We start from the raw sequence: 25111 nt of genomic DNA, 5'->3' as shown, positions 1-25111 counted from the left end.
AACCTATTTGGCTAATTAGTATTATGATTTAAATTTACTGAGCTCAGCAGCTTCCATCAAGTCTTATGTAGAACTTGACACTGATGGAGCATCAGCACATTTCTTATATTCAAGAAATGGTGAGGTAATCAAGTCATTCTCACACCTTTAATTATCAATAAAAAACCAAAGGTCTCATTTCATTCTCTCAAGATTTGGTACAGCATAATTTGATACCGTTAAGTTCTTACTACTTTTACAAAAGCTACTACAGAACATTTCGAGTCCTTTGGAAAGAGCAGTAAATAATTAAAACCGTGACCACACGGTGAATCTAATGAAATTCAGCTTTTAATTTCTCTGTTTCCTAAAATATGTATTTAATGAGCTACAGTTCACAGATGTTAAGGTCAAAAAAACCCATTTGGTCATCTATGTTAACCTAAATATAACTCTCTTTTATTTTTAGTATTGTCATGATCTACTCAGTATTTAAAGCAGCAAGGATCTCTTCACCCCAGCATCCGTCCCTCCCCTGGCACAGCAATTAAATCTCCCCCAGACCAGAAGCAATTTCTCCCCTCCTGCTCTGCTCACAAATCAGTTCTGTCTGCAGATCTGTTTTGCACTTCCTATCTGCACATCAGCTGCTGTCATTTCTTCTTCCAAGCCTGAGGGGAATAGTTTAGGGAAGTGGAGAAGGATTGCAGGGATCACTGGAAGACCAGCAGTGAGAGAGCGCTGAGCTGCTGAACTCCTTCTGCATCTTCCTTCAGGACTGACTTTTACAGTCATTGTCACAGTTTTTGAAGGTGACTGCAATGCATTTGTCTTTGCTATTGCTGTCCTTAACGTGAGGCTGGTGAGGACTTTCTAGACATGTAAATTTGCAGTTTCTTTTTTGCACCTTTGTAGAGGTCCTAATAATGTTACTCTAACATCAGAAAGCAAATCCACATCTAAAACAGCTTCTTTCAAACTATAAAGCTAGATGGTTGTGCAGTATAAGCTGTTTCTGAAATAACACTTAAGGGACCTGCTCAAACAGTTGTTTTTCCAGCTTCCTCATTTGACAATGAATAGTCCATCCTAGCTTCAACCATTTCAGTGGTTGCACTCTATTGCCTACAGCTGCAAACAAATCAAAGGAACCCATTCTTTCCTGTAGCAGGGACTTCCATGGTTCTATAGTGTGCAACTGGTTAGTGTTAGAACAAACTCAAAATGGCTTTCAAGTACTAAAGTCCTAAAGTCTTGTCTATGAGACAGAACTCATACATGATGCTGAATGGGGAGCAAATTTAATTCCCACCCAAGTACTCTTATAAAAGGACTTTTCATCTGCACTTGCAGATGGGTGGGCACCATTACAGTGAAATGAATGGGAAAAGCTGGCTGAACACATCAGAAAATCAGAACTGTTCTATGTGAGAGGCACTGTGAAGATTCTCAGAAGTTAGCTAATTCAGCAGTTCTTTGTCTTCCCTTTTCTGCTTTGCTGATACATCCTGAATTTCTCAAAAGAGAAACTGAATTCCTTTTCTGACAGGGAAACAAGGCTAAATATTTCTCAAAACTTTCCAATGGTTGGGAAGCTGTAAACCAATTTTTCAAACCACTTATTTCCTGAGCATATGAGGACACACATGAAATACACAATTAACTGCATCTGCTTGGGCATGGTTTAGTGCTAAAAAGGATATTTAAGGTTTCAAGACTATTCAAGACTGTTCAAATTCTGCCAGTTGAGAAGGGTTCTGCTCAAGGGACAGATCTACTGAACATGAAAAGCCAGGATTTCTATACCCACCAGACAAGTTTGGGGTTTTTTTTCAGTGAAGGAAAACTTTTGAAGGAGTTGTTAAGCAGAACGGTAAGACTTCTGAGATTCACAGAATGCTCCTTCCACTAACATTAGAAGTATTACTGCAGTAGAAGTTAATCAAAATCAGCCAAATAACCAGATTCAGCTCTTCTACAGAAGAAATTTGAGAGAATCATTAAGTCAAATGCCAGTAGATAACCTAATTAAACACTGGAACAGTGGTATGGCCAAAGAGGAAAGTACATTCTTCAAGTTGTTTTAAGAAAATAAAGCAGAATCCATCATTAGAGGAGTTTCAAGTGTTCAAAACCATACAAGCCTCACAAAATCAGCATCTGAACAGGGTTTTATTGCTCATGAAAGTGGGTTTTTTTAGCACCATAGGAGTCCAGACAATAATAATTTGTATTTTAATTTGATGAAATGAGAATTAATGCCAATTTACTTAGAGCAAAATCTAATTCTCAGCTGTTTTATGAGCCATGAATTCACAGTTCATTTCTTTTCTATGACTTTTTTCCTCATGTATTTCTACTATGAGCTCTTTGAAGAAGTGAATTTCTATTGCTATCAAGCTGGAATCCCCACAGTCACTATAAAGGAAGCACAGACAAGCCAGATCTGTTGGAATAGCTTCTAGATGTTGATCCTGCTTTCTTTTACTACTAGTAAAAGAGCAAATCAGTGATAAAGGTCTGTGGAACTTCCAGGTTTGTATTCCTTAGAGGAAAAGGAAGGAAGTAACAGAAAAAAGGTAAATTATCTTCCACTGCTAGAAAAAAAAAACTTCCTACTTATTCCTGTGGAAAGTTGTATTAGTGTAAAGACAGACAGCGGTGTATCACTCTTGTTTAGTTAGGCAGTTTCTTTTTTCCTTTCCCAATAGATATATTTCTTATTATAATTCCAGATTTTTTACATCAGTCCCACCTATTGACTGGTAAATAGGACACTGATAATTTACTACACAACAATATACAGAACTGATAACTCCTCTAGTAGGTTATTTCAACAGCTCATGCTTCTAGAAGCTGCTGGAGTAAGGTGGTTCACAGAGCACTCAGCTTACCTCTGATAACCCCACAGTCTTTTGGAGGCTCAGCTGGAGGGATGTAACTTATAACTACCTTTAATTTCCACCTGTAGCTGGAAGACCTCCTCCTCACCTCTTAAACAACATCAAATAAAGCTTGAGAGAGGGTTTCAACAACATATTACCAGTGCAACAAGCCAAAAATAAAATCTCCCATCAAAACTCAGATAGTTAGCCATTTTCATCACTACAATCATCTCCAAATGCTCAGATCTATTCTGATGCAGCCAACAGTGAAACTACTTTTCCCATTTTAGAGTGAGTCTGATGCAAGTCAAAATCATTAACAAATCCAACTTTAAATAACTAATTGCACTTATGACAATCATTGGCTGAAGCCACTTAGCATTATTAAAACACTCTGCAAAGAAAAGTCTTGCTCACGATTTAAGATCTCAGACTGGTTATTTGCATTTCCATCTCCTACTCCCAGGGCATTCATCCCTCCTTTGCTAGTCACTTCGGTGGTTTGAAAAAGGAGAACTTTGGGCTTGAGAAGATGAAAAATCAGCAGCTCTTTGGCAGTTTGTCAGAAAAGTTCCAGCACCCGATCAATCTTCCATTCGAACCAGACAAACACATCCTTCATTTTTCGGAATAGTTTGAATTACAGAAAAGAGTTTACAATTGTTTTCTCTCTCTAGAATTCTCAGTGTAATCCTCACCAGTGCAACTCATTCAGTGATGCAAACAGCTGTACCTGCATGACTTGTATTGTGGGTTTTGGTTTTTGTTTGGGTTTTTTTTTTTAATAATCTTAGTTGCTCACTGCTCTTCAAGACATCTTTTGGTGGCAGTTTTCCACATCACAGCTTCCGTATTTTCTACAACTAAGAAAATCTGGGAACTGTGGCTCATTCAAACTAGTTTGTGTTTCTACCACATCACAGATTCTTCTACATTATTCCTGATCCATCCTTCAGGTTTGGCTTACCAAGTTACTGATTTCCATCTTATTTAATCAATGACACTTTGGGAATTTGGCTGTTTCCTAACAAAGCATGTTTCCTTCCCACCACTAGGACTTGTTCTGCACTTTTCTTCAACATATACAGATTACTGCCTCCTTGAATTAGCTGGTAAGTAGTGATCTCTTGGTTGATTCCTTTTTCCAACTGAATTTTACTCTTATTCTATCCCATCTTCTCAGCTAGATCTCATCTCTATTAGATTCACCTGGTGAATTCCACTGTTCCAGAATCGGTTTGTCCATGACATTATGTGCAATAACCAGGAAAACAGAAGCAAGACAACATCTTCAACTACACAGCAAAATCTCTACTGAAGAACACACGTAAAATTCAAAGTGTATTATGGCATTTTTCTAAGTTGGAAAGGAAGCAGCAAATTGATGACATGAAAACATGGCTAGATACCAATGTACTAAGCTTCTCTAGAAGCATGTTAAAAGAAGGATAGTTATGTACCAGGCACTATAATTCTTTCTAAATAACACCTCTGTAATAAAGCAATAGCAGGCTTTGCAACCCTGTCCTGACAATGAGATGCACTCTGCACAGGCAACACGAGCTAGGACGAGGAGCTTGTTTCACAAGGCCACAGTAACATTTCACATCAAGTTAGACTGGCAAACATAGCTCTCTTTAGAATAAAATATCTTGGTTGCTATTCTTTCTTCAGTATAGTCACTTCTCACCCTTTTCTTTTCATCTTGACTTACCTGCAATAACTGTATAATGAAAACCTACCTCCAATTAATTATAAAGCATCAGATAAAGATCTCTCTTCTCTGATGGTTTGAAGGTACTTGGTCTACTGCATACCTTTTATTGCAACTAACAGGGGCATTCAGTCCCCTACCTTGCAATACATTTATACTTCTGTGACTTACTGAATGAACATTATCACTTTTAATCAAGTAATAGAGGTACTGGATTGTTGGATTTTATGTCATTATACATACCTTTAGGACCTGCTCTAAGTTCTCCAGCTTGGCTTGGAGCTGGTGTTTTCCCTTTACAGCCAAATCTCGTTCTTTGGTCACTCTGAGAAGGGTTTCTCTAAGATGGTCATAGTCTGATTTTACCTAGAAAAAATAGAACGTAATCATTGTCCAAGCAGCTAATTAATGAAGAGAAAACTGTGCCTGTCACAAACATTTCTGCATGTAAAAATGGGAGAAGGAGAAAAAGTTCAAAGAACTTAGGAAAGAAGCATGAAAGATGGAATGAAATGTTCATTGAAGAAACTGTGTGAGTCTCATATATATGTATACAGGAAACATCTTTCAACAAGGACTACAATCTGGCAGCCAAACTGTAGTTATGTAAATTTAAATAAGTATCTAAATAACACAATAAATAAATGACAATCAAACAACTCCTAATTTCTCTGGATTTTGAAGGCATCAGAGGTGGGTATGCCATACAGACAGAGATCTAACGTAAATATAGAAATATAACTCACCTTTACTCCTCAGTGTAAACTGACTTAATTCAAGTACCATGGTGCTAGCTTAACCATTTCAGTATGACTAAGTCTTTTGATAGAGGATTTTGTATCAGTGATAGTGACTACTTCATAAACATACATAGAAAATAAGAAAATATAACATTAAACTACTTTATCCTGTCATGGAAAAGTTCTTTCTTTAATTCAGATCAGCTGAAACTTTGATTTCTTATCCCTGACCATCTCATGACTTTGTACTGTGTACTGATGTGTAACAATAAGATTGTCATAGCTTGTATCATTTCAGGAGCTGCAATTTTTACATTAAGACTGAAAACCCACCAGCAGTAAACACCTGGGTAAATAAAATACGTAATGTTGACACCCTATTTCCACTTCCCTGCCACGTTGATAGAAGGTAAGAAAGCAAAAGAAAGAGCCATAATATTTTTAGTGAACAGTGTTCCAAGAAGCATCTGGTTTCCTTTGTTAACTGCAACAAAACCCAGAAGCACAAACAATGCTGGCAGGATTATGGACTAAAGAAAGGCAAAGCAGTACCAAGTACTAGGATATAGCATAGTCTTTCATCTGGGTGCAGCTCGTTTCCTTCTCACTTTAGTAAAGGAAGTGACAAGTTTTTTTTTTGTTTCCCCAATTTAATTACTGTAATTCCTTAGGTCTTTCTAAAGAACGAGTGGCATTAAGCAATCTCAGACACGGAGATCTCCTGGACGTTTTCTAAAGCAATGTTTTGGAAACTGATTCAGGCTTTCTATTTGCCTTCTGGCCTCAGTTTGTTAACTTGCAAATTTTGCCAAGGACCAAACAATCTAAATGGTTGCAGCCAGCCCTGGTATTCATCTTTGCAAGAGGGCTCTTTAAAGTGCAGTGGACTAGAAAAAAGAAAGAGGAAAATGGAACAAATCATGTTTTCCACAAGAACTGATGCAATTATTGTCAACCTCAGGATTTTTTTTCTGTGCACAGATTTTTCTTTTCCTCCTCCCTTTTTTCTTTGTAACTAAGGAAACTATTAAACAATGGATTTTCAGGATCTATTAACTTCCTGCATCCTTTGGATTGTATTTCATTGCTCAGATCAGTCAGTGTATATTGTTGATGAATAATGGAGTGGAAGAAGGAAGCAATGAGGTATCACTATCCACGATACAATTTTCTTATTGTCTGCGATTCTCAGTTTATTTACTGAGGGTGAATGAAGTACAGTATTTTTAACAAGTTTCAAGAAAAGGTTCTTTTCCTCGGGCTTTAGTTTTCCCTGTCTAAAACTGTTGATACCAACTGACTACCTTTGTAAAGAATTTGCTAAAACTTACTAGGCATCACAGCCTGAGTAATTACCAAGCACGGAACCTTTCTGCTGTATGTTTTTCCCTGGAACATTGATAACTTTTAACATTTCTGCAGGGAATTCTTACTACTTTCTGCTTTGAAGACTGTATACCACACAGAATGCAGTGACAGACACATTTATATAACCCATAAGGCAGCATAAAACTTGACGAGTCTATCATTTGCTCTTTTTTTTAGACAACATTTGTTCTTAAACGTGAATTTAATGCTCTCTTCAAGCAGGCTGTTTAAGAACATATGGGATACACATGAACTTGAATTACACACAGAGCACGTTAAAATATCAGTGTTCCCAGTGGCAAAAACAGTTGACCTAAATAAAGTGCCACCATAAACAGTTTTAATTTCATGGCAGAAACAGAGAACATTTTGATCTCTGATGTTTCTCTGTTCAATGCAGCAACCAATTTAGTTTTCATCCCGTACCTTCACACTCGCTAAATGTGCCCTCATTTAAGTCAGTTACGAAGGCCAGAATGCTGCTAAAGCATCTTCCACTTCCTGAACACTTAAACAGAAACGAGTTATTGAACACCAGCTCACGAAAGCAAACCAGCAGTTTGTTTCATTGGTGAAAAGCTCCACCAGCCTTATAAGCCACCATATGCCTTGAGTCTAGATACTAGAGAACATTATTGAGAAACTACCATAAAAATGGTATGATTTCAGGTATTGTGGAAATAAAATCTGAATATATAATGCCTATTCTCTTTTTACATAAAAGTACTATCCCATATACATTCAGGTGAACAGGAAAACAAGAGCCCAGTGTCATAGCACTCCTAAGGACACAAAATCTTTTCACATGTACTGGACTACCAGAACGCAACTCTTCTTCTCTTATGCAGAGTACCAAAACTAAATCATGTAAGTTATGTACAATTTTAGCTTCATTTTGTAGGTTTAAAGGTAGCTAGCTTCTTTCTACTCCTTTCTAGAGTCAAATTCCAGCCACTACATTGTGCATAAATGAGCAGTAGTTTTATCTGTGCTACATAACAGAATGCATAAACACTCCTCCACCCCCATTTGCTTGGATGAAGTTGGCCTGTTTTTCAGGCCAGCTCTCAAGGGTGAATAAGAATAAATTATTGTAGGCAGGTTTTCCCCTCCAGGGCTGAGCCCTAACTCTGTCAGTATTCTGCTCCAACTTCCATCCAAAGTTGTACAGTTTCCCACTTTGTGAATAGTAAAATGCAATCTAAACTGCACAATCTATCCTCAAGCTCACGGTGTGTGGTAAAAAATACCCCAAAACCAAAGAGAAAACCCCAAGTAATTCCCTCAGAAAACCTGTTATATGCAAGAGGGAAAACATGAGGTCTGTTACCAATCAGAGCACACTGCAAGGATTGCATGTTGTTAATGATGTTAAAAGTGAGAGACTACGCTTGCAGCAAGTCTCTCATTCTGCTGAGGCTGGGATATTAAATTAGTAGTGCAGGCATCCAGAACTGCAGCATTGTGCCTTTCACAGTATTTCCTAGATTTGAAGACATAAACACCATAGTATGACAAATTCTGGCAATTCAATAGTAAAAGGTAATTTTTTATTACTTAGTGGCTAATGTGTCAAAGGTTGACATTTTACCTTCATATTTTAAATTGCTGTTACTGTGTTTTTCAAGGTACCTCGCGCACTTCACTACTTTAAGAGCCAAGCATTACCCATAATAAAGCATTATTAACCACATAGTTTTTCCCTTTCTGATAGTAAAAGGACTAACATTTTTTGTGTCACTGACATACTGAGCCTTCACTGCATTAATGCTGCATGCTATTTCTGTGTCAGCTAGAATATATAACTGCCTAAATAAGACTTCATGTGCCTCGTGAAGAGTGAAGGCAATGTGTAAACAACAACAAAGAGGAAAAACATTAGGAAAGGGAGAAATTCTAGATAGATGAATGAATAAAATTAAGTGATGCTATTATACGCATCTTCCTCCTATCATAGAGTCTTTTTATATAAAACCAATTTTTATTCCTCAGCAACAGGGAATTTCAGGTCTGCTTTGATACCAGGTGCTACACACAAAATGCAGAGTACATCCATAGCCATGTCTGACTTTTAGTCACTTGCATTGTCTCAGGGACTCATCAGACCTCCTCTGGTTTGGAAATTCAGCAGTGGGCTACTCTGACACTCACACGTCAGAGCTATGAAAGGGTACAGCTACCACTGTTTTGCAAGCTTTGAGGATGGGCTTTCATCAGAGCCTGTGTGAGTTACAGCTCTTTGATATGAATGAGGTTGCCGAGCAACTCACTTAAGCCCTGTAGAAATCCCAGATTGGAGTTTTATTTTTAGCTAAATGTAGCCTTGTAAAGTGGCTGGTTCATGATGTTTCTTCCACTAAATGCATATGTGGTGAGGTAAGGTGCATCAGCCTCTCCTCCCATGCTAGCCACCACACAGTATTTGCCTCAGATACAATCACACTGTAGTCAGAAAGATATTTCTTGTCCCATAAAAGGCACAAACAAGAACTGAAGAAAAATGCTTACTATTAAAATAGCTTTTATATCAGCACCTGGAATAACTGATACTATGCCATGTGCCATGCTACAGGGGAAATAACAACTACTAAATAGAGCTTAGGATATTTGGTGCTGGACAAGAGATTTTCAACATTATATTGTGAAATTTTAAAAAGCAAGAAAAAAAGCAGGGAAACCCCTACTAGATAGCAAGTATTTCTAGCACTACTGCTTCAGAAGAAGACAGTTTTTCAATCAAGTATCATCAAAATCACCAAAAAAGGCCTAATACCAATTTACAATACTGAGAAAATATCCATCAGAGGAGTGTTGTACCTCTCTAAAGTCTATCAGTGTGTCTTAAATATTCACTTGAAAATACTTGTTCATAAAATAAATTTTTGTAATTTATTTTTAAGATATAAAACTATTTCATGTTCTCAATTAGAAGCAAGCAAATCAGAAAAAAAGTACTACACCATCCACTTTTATCCAGTCTGCAGTCTGATTTCTGTGACCAATGAATGTATGAGACCTGTGCTCATGATGTTACCTGGTCATATTGCAGTGCTTTGTGGGACACACTTGCATACTGAAGGCTCAGGCGATTCTTTTCTTGCACAGCATCCTTCAGTTCATTTTCCTAAAACACAAGTAAAGAGTGTTATAGACCATTCATCTCCATTACAGCACATCCTATTAAGTGCTTAAGGAAGCAATGTTTTTGCATTATTTGGTATTAACAAACTATTAAGAGTAATATCAGGCACAAAGCCAAAAGGCACTGAAGGTGCAGAAGCACAGAAGCAGCAGATTAGCTTGCAATTACAGTTGGCTCTCTCGTAAACCCACATGTTTTCAGTGGATGATCTGATTAAAGATGTGCGAGCAAAGAGAGATGACCTGAGTTCACAGGCCTGGTGCAAATAAAAACAATAATAAGAAAAGATCTCCTTGTTGATGTAACAAACCTCAGACCTGGCTGTCCCACAGCTGTGAAGAGAGAGGGACTTGGCTCCCAGAAGAAAGTCATGCTATCAAACTTACGTCTTCAGAAGGCATTTTTAGGGCAAAAGCCCACAACTGGAATGTATAATCATGCACACATTTTTATACATGCATATTTCACTTATAATGTATATCTATTTATAAGCTATGAATATATACAAATTCTAATACAAATATTTTTAGAATCTGAGTAGACCGTGTACGTACTACAGTGGCAGGCAAATCAGAAATGCAGACAGAAGTCAAAAGATAAATAACCCACAGCTAAAGACCAAGGCATTAATTACAACCTCAGCAATGTATTTTTATTTACTTAGCACTATAAGGAGGAAAACAGGAAAAGTAAATAAAACTCAAATATACAGTCAAAGGTCAAACTAGACATGTAAAAATGCTTTGTCAAGTCACGCAAATCAAAATACATGCAGCTCAGGAGAAAACAGCAGCATCCTCTGATGTATCTGACAATTTCTGTTTCACGCAAATTCACAAAGGTAGCTGGCTAAGATTCAATCTTCAATTCAATTCCTTATGAAAGTTGCAATCAGTCATGCTGGGCAATCTGTAATCTTTCCATCCTACAGTGTGCACTAGGCATTCTCTTCTGAAAACATTGTATATTTGCCAAAAACAATACTAAGGTTGGCAACACTGGGACCACTTTTGAGTGATTTGAAATTATTTCCAACATTGCACCATTAAAAACCACACTATCAGCAATTTCTCTACTAATTCTGCTGAGGTGTAAAGAAAAGCTGTTCATGTAATGTTTTACCACAATTTCTCTTTAAAATTCTCAATACGAAAAAAATAAATTGCCAATTCTTGTTTTACCAATGTAAGCCCTGAAAAAAGAATTTAAATATTCTGATATTGAAATGGTTTTCATATTGCTTGAACCAAAAAATGTGCTGTTTCAAGCATACCTTTCTTAAATCTCTGCACACAAGATCCACGTTGTAAACAGAAAACTAGTGTTTTCAATGAACAGAAGTTGTTAAACTGTGTATCTAAATTGTCTCCTGAGCTTCATTACCTGAGCATCAGACCTAGTGAAACAGCCAGACTGCTGCCTACTGGCTACTTGACTAACGTTTAAGAAGGCAGGACATCCAAATCTGTTTGAAATCAACCACTGGGTTCAAAATTTATAAGGTCAGCTAAACAGATAGTACGATCATGTGAATAATTTCTGTCTACAGAAAATGAGATTAAAATGTTTTATAAAACATTTCACGCAGAAAACACCATTCTGAGTACCAGCAATTTTAACATATGAATTAATTCCACGTAAGATACTGCATTGCCCACACCTGGAATGCCAGGCTTATAGTTAATTTGAACACAAAGGACAGTGAAAATCAGCTCAGCTTAAGTAATGACATGTTACAGCACCATCATGGTACAATATCAGAACATCTCATCAGCTGTGGGAAGCTGTTCTCTTGACTATGCATTAAGTGCTCCTGCACTGAACTAAACTAAGAGGACAAACTGCAGCATGTTCACAGTCTTCTGATTGCAGGCGTACCTTGCACATACGGAGCTCAGCAATTATAATTTCTCAACTCTGTTAAAGCTGTTGTTCAGAGTGCAATTAAAGTGGCAGTCAGGCTCTGAGAGAATGCTAGACAGTCCTGAGAGCCAAAATGAGAAGAATTTCTTAGCTCCCATTGCATTTGCAAAGGTGTGAATGAAATCAGTAAATATTTTTCTAATAGCAACAAACTGCACAGAACAGTTCCTTGGATATGCAAATAAACCATTGTGTCCTTTTAATTGCTGAAAGTCACTTGTAAAGCATTGTGTCTATTCTGCATTTTACAAGGTGAAAACAAGCTACGCTATCTGCTCCAAAACCCTTACATCTGCAGGCTCTTGTCAAGCCAGATTTGACATTGACTTTAATGGATCCATTTGCACTTGTTACAAATCAATACTGCTCAGCTGACTTTAATGAGGAACAAGTGACAATGAGTTACCAGGTTTTAATAATGTTATTAAAAGGAATTCAAGCAGAACTGGGGTGGTGGGAAGGGAAAGGAGGGGAGGAGTAATTAATGGTAATCTAGGCCAGCATCCTTCACACCCTACTTAAATTCTCCATAACGAAAAAACAGTTTATGAGAGCTGTCGCAGCAACTGGTCTGGCTCTTAGTCCTACCTATAGAAAATACATTTATCATGCTATTTGCCAGGACAAACAGAAGCAGGGCAGTAACTCTCCCAGTTTCACTGGTCCTTAGTTATAGGTATCCTTAAAACATTTGGATTGCTTGCTCTCAGAAAAAGCATTAAGGAACAAATAACAAACAACACATCAAAGTTCTCAGAGCAAAAACGTGGTAAAAGCCAGAAACTGAACCAAAGTCTTGTAAATTATTTAGCCAAGTTCTTTTACTGGGCTATGGCTTCTGGAAATGATTCAAGTCATAATTACTGTGGACTCAGAAATTCCCACAGTATTAGTTTCCATTGGTTGACTTGAGTCATCTCTCACCAATGGACTCTTAAAACAGAAGCTCTGACAGAATAATTCTGGTAGGTTCAATAGGTTAGCTATTACATAGTATTGGCAGTCATGTCCCTGGAAGTAACCCATGATGTGGTTAACTGAAGCAGCACATACTACTGCCCAAAGCACCAGCTAGTTTCTATGTAGGATGTATAAATAGTGCTTCAACAGCTATGCTCTCTCTCAAAATTCCTCACAACCAGTCTCTCCATTGTTGAATGCTCCAGATGCAATTACTTGGAAAAGCACACTTATTCTGTAGCACTCATCCTGCATCTCCTCTTCTCTCATGGCTGTAACAGTTATGCATCATTGTAGTTTGTGATTTTCTGTCTAATCCATTGATTTCAGTGATTTGGTCCCTTAGCAGTATCTGCCTCAGTATTTTCCAGATTAAATATAAACCTTCAACAAAACGAGACCAAAATTAATCCCAGCTACCCTAAAACTAAAATCCAACCAATAGGCAATTAATATATTACAAAAAACTGAAATCACATAAAGATGACATTTTTACTGTTTTCTTCTGTGTACAAACCAGATAACTCAAATTTCTGGTATAAATTCTTATTGGCCTGTGGTCAGTCTCTGAAAGTTGCCAGATTATGGCTGCTCCCCTCAAAAGTGCTGTCATACCACCACCATGTATATACTCACGTTACTGGGGCCAGAGTGGCACAGAAGAAGATATTTTCATTTGGGGGAGAATCTGACACATCTGATTACCTTTTTACTACGCTGTGAGTTGGTTTCATTAGGTTTTATGGCTGGATCCTGAAACAGCTTTGAAACTTCAAACACATTTTAAGGGAGACAGATGCCTTTTGAAAATCCCAGGTTCTCACACACAAAGGCTGCACTTCCTTAAGATGCTACACTGAAATAAGTATTTTCTCCATTCTCTCTCCTTTACTTGGCAGCTAGCATTGAATGTATTAACGACAGGGCAACACTTCTCACTTTAGCTATTACAACTGCCAATTCCAAACAGAACCTCCAAATCAACAGAAAGAAGAGGTCAGCAAATACATAGGGCAGCCATCACAAATGACAGACTTCCTGGCAATAGGGTGGATATGTGCTTCTTGCCTCCAGCCTGCCTGTGAATGCCAGGGATTCTCTGCTACAGACTTCCTCCTCTCAATTTAATAGCTACCAAATTCTAAAAGGGACATGCAAAGAGGCATCACTGTTATTGCTAGGACCTAAGATGGGATTTTGTGGGATTTCACAATTCATTTTGGAGCTGTGGAAAGCATCACCATGCACTCTTCCTTCATCCTTTCTAATTTTTTATACAAATAGTTCTGACTTCTTCTTACAAATTTAATGAGAGTTTTGTCCTTTTTACCCTGTGCCCTCTCCCCTGTTCTTCATTTATTCATTGTATGTAACAATTCTGGCAATTTAATTGTGCCCAGGAAGCAACATTTAACTAGAGTCAAATGAGGTCTACCATTTAACCTATGCAAATCAATCCATTGCAGCTGTTAATAAAGACAAGTAGAGGGAAGATTAAGAACTCATCAAGCCAGTTAGTCCAAGACACAGCATAAAGGCAAACACTGACTAAATGTTAACAGGCTATTGTGCAAGTGAAAAGGAATCAGTACTTCATATTCCAAAAAAACTTCTCACCAGTCTTCTTCAAGGGCTTTAAGAAATTTAATTACTAGTCTAGCATGCACCCCAAAATTTTACAAACAGGGAAATAAATGTGGAAAACTAATGATAAGGAAAGACACAATAGAAGCTGTATGAAAGCATTGTCCCAGATTATCGTTAACTAGCTCCAGAACAAACCAAACCCAAGGTTTTTCTAACATATGCAGGCAGGAGTCACACAGAGCTTAAGCTTTTTTACTGAGTTAAATACATGAAGTGTAAACCATACTTACACGTATTACATATGTGCTGGTATGTCAGTCAAGCTTTATTCATGTCAGGACCATAATTAGCATAATTGGTGAAAAGAATCTGAAAGGTTTTTAGCATGCTAGACAACAAGCAAGGATATCTCCTGCTGGATGTAAGGAATGCTTCAGGCATTCAGCTCACACAGGCATTTTGAGTTGAGAAAACAACACTAAGGATGATCTTTTCAGCATCTGCAAAGTAAACTGAATCAGAAAACTGACAGCCCTCCCAAATGCATACAAACACAAGCAGTCCTGCAGCGTGCTATTTTTAAGGGGTGCCCAAAGCACTACACAGATATAAAGGCTCACACACCAGTACATACTTCGCAAAACACAAGACAATTAATAAAACACCCATGAAAAATATATATAAAAGAGAGATTAAAAATAAATGCTATTACCTTGTATATAAGTTGCATCTTTTTAAGTGCAGAATTGAAGGCAGAAATGTGTGTTTGTATCAGAGCAAAAGTAAAAATTCTCCTACAGATATAAGGACTGACTATAAAATACACGGTAGGAGGATGACTTCTGTAGATTTAATACAATCTGACACCACTGTCTGGGTAACAAGGTTCTACATTGCCTGGAGAAAGGCATCTGTTGCCCTGTGTGCTAGTGTGCTCATCCATCAATTATTTTTCTTTAAAAAAAAAATGTTATATGCTATTCATTTATTTGTAGCTCTTTTTCTTTGAGACTTATTTCTGCCAGTAACCTGGAATGACTGTATTAGAACACTCTGATGATAATCCCCTGTGATAGTTCTCTATTTTGATGTTACATGAATAGAATTAATCCAAGAGAAAAGTGAAAACCTCTAGTCCACAGGTACTTCAAAAGGAAAAATGAAGAATTTTCTGATCTTCTCTGATGTATTTTTGCCCTGTAAATGACTCACTTCTAAGGTCAGGTTCATCACCACCAATTCATTTTTTCTTCTTCTAAGAGCTAGATTTTAAAGGCAAAACTGACTCATCCTGAATAGTACACAGTAGAGCTATTTAAGAACTTTAACATAGACAAGCTAACGGAGCTAGGCTGAGACACAGCCTGTACAGCAAACTGCCATTAAAACCTTTCTGATTTTCTCTTTGTAATTAGCACGTGGACGACACAAGAAAAATACAGGCTGTCCTGCATAACTCTAACCACTATACAGTGTAGCACGGAACCAGGAGCAAGCACATTTCACAAGAGATGCTGCTGTTCTGATACTTTTAGTTCATGTTCTGACATCACTTACATTGTATTTGACAGCTTTGGATGCATACCAGTGAGATAAGCCAAAGGAAGCACTGAAAGATGCCAAATGGCCCCTCCCTGTCCCATGCAGGGTACACTTCTGCCCAGTACTGTCTTCCACAGTTATCAACTCTAAGTTAAAGGTTGCACTTCTGATAAATTACACATTATAAGTTAGTGAAAAACCACTAAATGCAATGAAAAATAATCGAACTATAGACTCTTTCTGAGGTGTTTTACTATTTCCATTTGATATATGCCAAGATGAACTACATGTTAGCAAGTAGTACAGGGAAGTAGTTGGACATTTTATGACCTTAACATTTAAAAACTAAGGAATTTCCACAGAGAACATTAACAAGCACCATAAGTTTTTCTACTACTACTCTTAAGATTAAGCAAGATGTACTCAGTAATGCTTGCATTTTAAATAAAATCACAATTTAATTTCCTTCATTTTAAAAATAGGAACTATTCCATGCAAATTATACTTTGTTCTAACAAAGGAAAACAAATGCAGCTCTACCCCTCTAATCAGTAGGCTGAATTAAGCATAAGAAACACTGCATAAAAATAGCACTTCTTAAAAAGCAGTACTAAATAAAGAACACAGGAACCATAGCAGTTTATTGGACTTGGAAATCACCAGCATCTTGGCACTACAGCCACCAGGACCAGATGTTATGGAGGAAGCGCAAACAATTATTGCATGGCATTATTTTATACTTCAGTAAGTCTCTTAGGATAACAAGCTTTGCGCTAACAACTCATTTCATTCACACTGGTTTTGTCTATTTCTCATAACTTGTCCACACAATCTTTTTTCTACCATCTCAAATCCATGACCCCCATCTGAACACTTATTTACACTGCCATGTTTTGCAGGATCAGAGAGAAAAAGCATTGATCAACGTCAGATTCACCTGAACTTCTGGAAGGATGCCCCATTTTAGAAGCACATGTAACCATGTTTGATTTGCTGCTGCTCAGACTATGGTCATCACTGCAAACAGCTCATCGCACTCTCCCCCATCTTATTTTCTTTGCTTATGGCACATAGTATGAAGATGACAAGATCCTCTCATCTCTTTTAATAATGAAAATGGGTAAAGTGATAACTTTAGATAGATCTAAGTACAATGGTTTTATTAAAGCATCCATACTCACGAATAAATAGTACAGCAGTCAATCTAGCTGAAACTGTTTATAATGAATTTCCAAATATGCAAATTCTCTTCAAGACATTGCTTTTGGACTTTATACTTGCCATGGCTGAAGGAAATTATCATGAAGGCAGTAAAAAAAGCAGACATTCCCCAAGAGAGCATTATTTAGAATTTGCTATTATGCTCGTATTTTATGATGCCTTGCTTCCTCCATGAGGTATGTGGAATGCATCACCAGAGTCTATGCTCAAAAGACCCAATGTCTTTGCACACAGACAGGATAAAGCCTCTAATTGGCATTAGGTGGCATTACTTTTTTTCTTGTCAACTTCTGCAGAAAGTACCAAACACTATCCCAACAAGCAAAGACAGCAATTGTATGTTTCCAATATAACCTTTTAAAACCTTTGCAGCATTTGCAATGAAATGTTATTATTGGGTAGCTGCTTAATGCCTTAATGGCAAAATCATACATAATCTTGTTGGGGAAACATACTGTACAAATGTATAGCTGATAACTGAAGAATCAATTCAAGGTAATTTTAGGCCTATCAACTTCAAAGAAAAATAAGGGGAAGGGAGAGGTCAATTCTCATCAATAGTGAGTTATTTCAATTGACAGCTGTTCCAATAACAAAATTATGCAGTATTAATAATGCTTTCATCGGTGACCATACAAAAATTACTTTGATAGGCATAATTTTTAATATAAGCTTCGTACCAAAGTAATTCTGCCACTGACAGCACAAGTGTTCATAATTTAGCCACCCCCACCACCTTTACAGTTGCTCTAGCTTTTGTTCAGGTTACCCTCCTGAAGATACCCCATCTCCTCAAGTTAGCCAAACTACTACTTAACGTTTCCTTAAAAAACAAGCACATTTGGTTATTTGAAAGATTCTACCTTTCAAGTAACATCAGGCTGCTGGGAATATAAACATAGCCAAAGATACAATAAAAATACATTTCTGCAGCCTTTAGTAGTGAATTGATCTTAAAATTAATATTACAGCAGTGTTTTCCCTTGGACAGTATTAGAAAGTTAATCAATTTGATTTGTGGGCTGAAGCAAAATCAATATTTACTCAGGGGGTTTTCTTTCAATTATTTTTACGCTCACTTCTCAACATAATAAATTAATCCCTATATCTGACAGAAGGTCTAATTCTCATTTGCCATGGCACAGTTCTAGCTCCTTCAGGGCCAGCTTATACCCAAGGGAAAGAAAAATTATCCACTGTGAAGGGAGAAAGGAGCGAAAAAGGTCCCTGGTCTTGTATAAAGGCACAAAGAAAACACAAGATAGGTTAAATATTAACCCCACCTGAATGTTGCTATCAAGCTGGCATGATCTGAAGGGGACATTCCCCACTGGCCCCTTAACAAACATTTTTTTTTCTATTTTACTATCATACCACATATTTTTGTTTCACATCTCCAATTGTAGTAAACTGTTCTTTTGCACTGAGTCCAGTGAATGTGCCAAAGATCTAACATTTCTGTAGGTCAAACAAATGCCACCAAGTATTTAAAAATAATTAAAATGCATAGCATGGTTTTAGTGCTTTCTGCACAGGCATGAATCTTCACTCACACTTTGGGATAATTCATAAGGAACTTGCTATCCACATTTTCCACTTACTTCCATTTCACTAGTGGCAGAACAAAACAGATTAGCTAAAAAGCATGAGGAAATTTGGTTTTTGTAACGACTGGAGCTCATTAGGGCTAAGGCTGCAAGAGAAAGCATCTCTTCAATTATCTACTAAGGCATTAAAGTTTCCATTTGCTGATCAACCAAAGATAGAATTCAGACTGGTGAACAGCAACGTGAACTCGGAGATCTCTCAGTAGAATACTTTACAGCATCTTCTGAAGACCATGGATGTTAGTATTCTGCTAGCACACCAGTTGCAGATGCTTTTAGATAGGAATAGCTCATGGAGAGATCTTGTCAACTTTGATTAAACTGTCGAGTTCATTGTGCTATTTCTTATAACAGAAATTTCTTATTCTTACTGGAACAGAGCAAGCCATTTCTTGCTCTCTTTCATGAGATAATTAAAATGCAGTTAGTTAGATCAGCTTTCACAAATATTTCTCAAAAAGCTTTCCTTTTTGTCATGCAGAAAGAGGCGAGAACAGCAAACCAGATCAGCTGTTGTCATGGTAACATCATGCCCCAGCAGGTGAACAGCTCAGTCCTGTGGCACTAAAAAAGGATGAAATGTGCTGAACCTAAGCATAACATCAACTCCAGCTCAACAAGCTCAGTGGTTTTGTGTAGACTTGCATATTTTTAAGCAACACATTTAGAGACGCAAATGTTAACAAACCCGTGTGAACTCTGGTGACACTAGTAATTATTCAATTGTCTCAGAGTAATTTTATTAGGCAGAAACCCATATGGATATGTTGCATAATTTTGGAAATATCTATGCAAAATTTAACAATTTTTAAAAAAAATATAAACAACTTGGAAACAGAAGGTAATTTTTCATTTCAAGGCAGATAAAAATATGCTGAATAATTTTAAGGGTTAGATGCTAGAAGCATCATGCAAGAACAACTCTTCATGCTCTAAAAGTTCTTTTTTCAGAACAGATAATAGCACAGCCTTCAGGTAAAACTGTACAATCAATTTTTCCATCATTTGTTAAGCTAAGATGGTATATATAAACACCAAATTTGAGTTAGTATTATGGGCCACTGCTTTCCCTGCATGATTTTTTTTAACAAAAGCTGTACAAAACTCTATGTTGGTCCTTTTATAGTCAAACCAAACCTCCACACCTTCAAAACCTACCTCAAAACACTTCACTCCCATTTACAGAGATCACAAAGCTTCGTTTTCCTGCCTTGGGGAGAACAAACACACAGGTAAGCCATGACCCTTCGACATCTGCAGGACTCTCAAACAAAGGGAAATCACCATGTATCCCATTCTCTTAATCAAAGCTGCTTTCAAACCATTTTAGAATCAAGTTTAATTAATATATAATTCTGGAAGCAAGAAATCCTCTGCACATGGAAAAAGGAACAGTGGCTGCTTGAAGACACTTCGCAGCTTGGAGTTACAAAAATAGTATTAGGAAAGGCTATTTGTCAGAGTGCAAATGAAGAGCATGGGAGCAGTATCTCCACAAGATTCGTACTTCTACGTATGTTGAGTTTGGATTCCCCTGCTGGTTGTAGACATCCCTGACAAGCTGGGGAAGTCACCAGCAAGGAACACTTCGCAAATGTGGTCCTGGATGATTTGACCGGCACCGAACAGCAATATAAAAGCAGAGTCAGAGACAGATACTAAGACACAAAATTCCTCCTGTGTATCACACCCTACACAAACACACAAGCCTTTAAGCACTACCACTATTTTGCTGTCGCAAATCTGCTCTAGATCTCTGTAGTTTATAAGAACAATTTTCCAGGCATTTTTGAGGAGAGCAGAACACAGACAAAATACTTTGTGTTAACATAAGAAACAACACAAAGTCTAAACAATGTATTTGCCATTTTTCTTTCCTTTTTCTTCTCTTTTCTAAAACTAATTAATGCTGCCAGGAAGATACTGATACACTGTTCCGCTTAGTGTAAAATAAAAACGAAATCATCAAGGCCCTAATTCAGACAAGAAACTAACACCTTAAGAGCAGTGGAATATTGAAGCACTTTATCTGAACCCCCTAGTATTTTCCCCTTCATTAAACTCTGACACAAATCCCAACAAGACTCCTGACTGCTTTCGACAGTGGAGAAAATCATCAGCTAGAAATCTGCGTTAAAGTTGCAACCGGACTTACTACTTTGCTATTTCCAAGTCTTAGCAAACAAATTATTTGGCATCTCCAATTAATCTCAAAATTTGCTTCACCATGACTAATTAGGTGTATCTCACCCTCAGTTTTAAACCATTAATTATTTCATTACCTAGCATTACATTTAATAGCAATGAAACATATTTCACCCCCACTTACTCAGAAAGCAGTCCTGTATACATGCAACTGCATCCATCTTCCCTCCTTAATGACACAGGCAAGCAGAAAGAGTCAGAGTCTCTTTCTGCTCATTCAGGCTGTACCACATCATACCCTTAATTAAAATCAATCTTCCTTGCTAGCCGCAGCTGACCTTTTAGCCACTGCCTAGAAAAAACATCACTCCCCTGGGGGCTGTTCAAGGGGAGGGTCTTCTTGCGCCTGACACCTCTCAGCCACCAGATGAGATGAGCAAAAGCACGTTAAAACAGTTAATTCAGTAAGGTATGATTACTATTATTTATACAAGGAAGGCTGGCAAGCCACACTCAGCTTCTCGCTTTCTTAAGTGCATGGGGCAGGGAAGCTTTTTGTGACACATCAGTAAATATTTACAGTTTGGTTTATTCTCTAAGTCAATTATTAACTGCTTGAGGCTGAACAGGAGGATTCTGCAAGCTTTCACTAAGTTTCTATATTCAGCTTGTTATTACTATATCCCTGAACTAGACCAGACATTCTGGGACTTAAGGCATCTGTATTATTTAAATAACCAAAGTTTATTCACAGTTGTTTCCAAGATAAAACCATGACACATTGTGGAAGCACAGGGTTATTTTTTTGCTGCATGCTCATTTATTGAGATGTTTAAAATAGTTAGAGACTGCAAAAGGATTTTGGCTTATGCCACTCAATCTGAACACTAGGAAATCCAAATTCTCTTTGCCCGTAAAACCTTTTCAATATAAGCATGCATTACTCCTATTCCAAATATAACTTTTAAAATCTTTCTTGATGCCACTTCATATAAAATTCCAATTATTTTCTGTCCCCCTTAGAAACATGTACAGTCTTTGCTATTGTGAACTGTACCTTTGCTGGTATTTAATCAGAGTTTTATATTTAAAATACAAACAACCTGAGAGCAGCCCAGAAGTCTGAAGACCATCAGGGCAAGCAACCAGCAAGAGTCTAATTAGAGCACAGAATTCATCTTTGGTGTAAAATACCAGTTGATTAGCAAGTAATCGTGAGAGAAATAGAAAGGAGAGGAAGAATAACGCAAAATATTTCTGATTTGTGAACTGAAAATAAATCATGACTCAAATGATATATAAAGGGGAAAAAAACCTCCAACTCTGGAGAATGAAAATAACCCTGCTCAAGGAAATCTCTGAAAATGGTGGGACAATATAAAGGATTGCTGCTGCTACTACTGGAATATAGTATTCCACTTTAGTACATTAAGTGTTGAAAATTTCTCATGCTGAATTAAAGATCAAAAAGAAAATAATTCCAGTGCTAATACTATTTAGCTTTAGGCCTCGTCGTATTTAATTTTTTCAGCTCATATAAATCAATTGTTGTGGCAGCTACACATTTAAAGCCGGGTGGAAGTTCTCAGGAAAGGCTTTGGGGATAGGCAAAAAAAAGAAAGATACTGAAAAACACCAGTTACAGAGAATATATTACTTGCTACTTGTATATATTTCATATTGCTATCAAAACAATGTACAAAAATTGATCTTATACTTACACATTTAAAAACTTACTTCTAAATGAATTACGACTTTAATCTCCCAGAAGTCTAACTGAAAGATAGTGCCAACTAGTATATGCTAACAAATGCTGCCCAGTAGCTTCTGGGCTTCCGTTCGTGACAGAAACTAAAATGCATTTAATGGTAACATTCTTCACCCCTGCATTTGAATGGCTCTTTGTCTGAACAGTACTTAAATTCAGCTTTGGTCTCGAAACCTCAAAATGACAGTGTTATTTCAGGAGACTTCACCAACATCGACCAACAGAGCAAACAAAGTTTAATTGCTCATAATTTAAAAAAAAAAAATTTAAATTGTAAATAGCTGATGATGTAAATAACATCTCTCTGGTCTGAGCCACTGAGGAGCTTTTAAAATAATTCAAAGACTCTACAGTCTGGACCAAAAGGCTGTTATCCAAGTTTAAGTTTTAAGCAAGTAAAAGGACAGTTTGAGAGACAGATTAATGAAATCATTACTCTGTTTAATAGAGAATATGATTTGGTATAAACCCTAATGTGTTAAGATTGACATCAATACCTGAAACAGCAAGATCAACTCATTGTACTGTCTACTTCACCAATTTTCTTCTTTTTCCATTCACATACAGAGGGAAAAGCTCATTTTAAAAAACACACCTACAGTAACACAGACCACCCTAAAACCTGAAAGAGAATGAGATCAGTGTAAATTCTGTGAAGATGTAGACTAGTTGCAGTTTCATTTCACCTGAATTTATATTCACTTCAGTTTCAGATCCTCACTTGCTGTGCATTATAGGTGCAACTGAGGAAAATAATGAACAGAAATAACTTATCTCTGTTTATTAAATATTTGTTTGCCATGTTTCTTAAAACTATGAAAATTATGTTTTCTCCTGAATCATCAACTGAAAAAAAGAGAATCTATTACATTTGATTAAGATAAGCCCCATGTTTCATCTTTGTATAGCAACTTCCTAAGCCATACACAAATAACATCAGCATGATTTCTGCTCTCTCAATTCATCAATTAAAACCAAACCTACTGCTGAAAATCTATTCATGAAGTAAGAAATGGATCTCTCACAAGGAAATTATAATTCTCTACGGAACACATAACATTTGAAAACTACACAAAGTTTCCAGCATTTCAGACACTTGAGACCAGATACTGTCAACTGTATTTCTACCTATTATGAATTTCATTAACACATATTTTTATTCGTATTAAAGTAATTTTCAATTATTGCTTTTTTTCCCCAATGTATTTATTTGTAACAAGGAATGCTGAAAGATCTTCAGTCCTCAAGCAAACTAATTAGTTCTAATAAAGCGAAAAGAAATTAGTTCTGGTTAAATATTAACCGATAACAAAGTTAAGTGATGCTTCTGAATTGCAATGGTCTAAATTTCAAAACAGAAGGTTAATCAAATGGGATGTTCAATTTATCGCCCATTATGAATGAAGATTTTGAAATGAAGCAGCATTTCTAGGCACATGAAGAAATGAAAAAGACAGTGAGAGTGTATGTGCTCATATGATGGCTATCAGGAAACCTCAGGAAAAATACAGGCTGACCACAAGATAGCAGGGAATATTCAAAAGAATATAGCTTAGCTGCATTTCTGACCATATTAATTCAAAAGTATCAATTATATTAGCTGAAGATGAACTCTGCCTCTGTGCTTCCAAGGGACATTGCATGGCATCTCACCTGTCACTGTAACACAGAAGCAAACGAGGCTAGCTACCCTCTGCATTTTTAAATAGACTGTGATAACAGTTAGGCATGCATGTTAAATGTCATAGTGCAGGGATGTCAAATGCAAATGATGCCAAGCCTTTTCTCTTCTTGAGATCTAGATGAAATCTCATCACACTGATTTATTAAGGTTTAAATGAAGTTGAGCGTCACTGAAGTCCCTCTGATATCAGCAAAGTGAAGAATGAAACTGAAAATTAAAGATAGCTTCAGATGGCTGCACATTTATTAAGTTTATTAAAACATAGACTTCTTATCACTGATTCTTTTTCCCACCTATCTACTGAAGAATAACACCTGCCTGCAAAAAAGTGATTACCAGAGATCACTGAGGTACCAGGGATCAGATCTCTTGAGAGATCTTCCTGCTCCAGCGACAACCAAAATACGTGTCATTCCAGTAGGCGTAAGAGCACATAAAACACTAATATTTCTCCTAAATTTTCTAAAGCAGAATATTTAGCTCTGGAACTGCTATTTAAAGTGTTGCCATTGCCTTTAGCACTAAACTAACTTCTATTTTCACAAAAATATTTTGACAGCAATGTACATCTGCGAGATCCTACATGCGTGAGGAGGCTGCCTTTTGGTGAAGTATCGTTTCAGCATTAATGAGCATTTTAAAATGGAGGAACTGTGAAAGTGGATGTAAATATGTGAAAATCATGGGCTTACCCTTATGATCTACTGAAGGAAAAGCAGTAGCTAAACATGCTGGTTTTGATCAAATGTTTTATTTCATCATGCATATTCAGTTTTGATTTAGTGCTCCAATCTTCATAAGTAAACTACTAATTTCAGCTCTGCACTCTCAGAGGCTCTCATGAAC

The 25111-nt window shown here is 37.0% G+C and overlaps 1 protein-coding gene across 1 annotated transcript in view; it reads right to left on the bottom strand.

The window, feature by feature from the left end:
* RIMBP2 (RIMS binding protein 2) overlaps positions 1-25111 on the bottom strand; it is a 123726-nt gene that overhangs the window by 45625 nt on the left and 52990 nt on the right. The window contains exons 2-3 of the mRNA XM_010009525.1: positions 9721-9810; positions 4822-4944 (exon numbers count right to left, since the gene is read on the bottom strand). The gene's annotated coding sequence lies outside the window, so the exon portion shown is untranslated. The remainder of the gene's footprint in view (positions 1-4821; positions 4945-9720; positions 9811-25111) is intronic.

This window comes from Nestor notabilis, unplaced genomic scaffold (assembly GCF_000696875.1).
Source record: "Nestor notabilis isolate BGI_N333 unplaced genomic scaffold, ASM69687v1 scaffold17122, whole genome shotgun sequence".
Classification (NCBI taxonomy): domain Eukaryota; kingdom Metazoa; phylum Chordata; class Aves; order Psittaciformes; family Psittacidae; genus Nestor; species Nestor notabilis.
This window is presented reverse-complemented; position numbering and strand designations above follow the sequence as displayed.